Consider the following 357-nt stretch of genomic DNA (forward strand, 5'->3'; position numbering starts at 1 on the left):
AAGAAATTTTCATGTTTGCCTATAGAAGCTCTTTGTTAAGTAATAATCTAAATTATTTCATTTTTGGATGTCCCCCGCCAGTACAGCGGTAAGTCTACGGATTTACAACGCTAAAATCAGGGGTTCGATTCACCTTGGTGGGCTCAGCAGATAGCCCGGTGTGTTTTTGCAATAAAAAAACACACACACACACACATACATTTCTGAATGGACAGTTTGCTTAGTAATCATGAAATGAGCCCGGAAAACACAGGAGAGTTCAGATAGGCAACGCGTTCGGGAAAACGTGGCTTGCAACTCCCCCCCCTCACGCACCATTGTAGTCACGTGCCAGTACTAAACGTTCCGTGCAGAGTC

This window comes from Tachypleus tridentatus, chromosome 2 (assembly GCF_004210375.1).
Source record: "Tachypleus tridentatus isolate NWPU-2018 chromosome 2, ASM421037v1, whole genome shotgun sequence".
Lineage (NCBI taxonomy): Eukaryota > Metazoa > Arthropoda > Merostomata > Xiphosura > Limulidae > Tachypleus > Tachypleus tridentatus.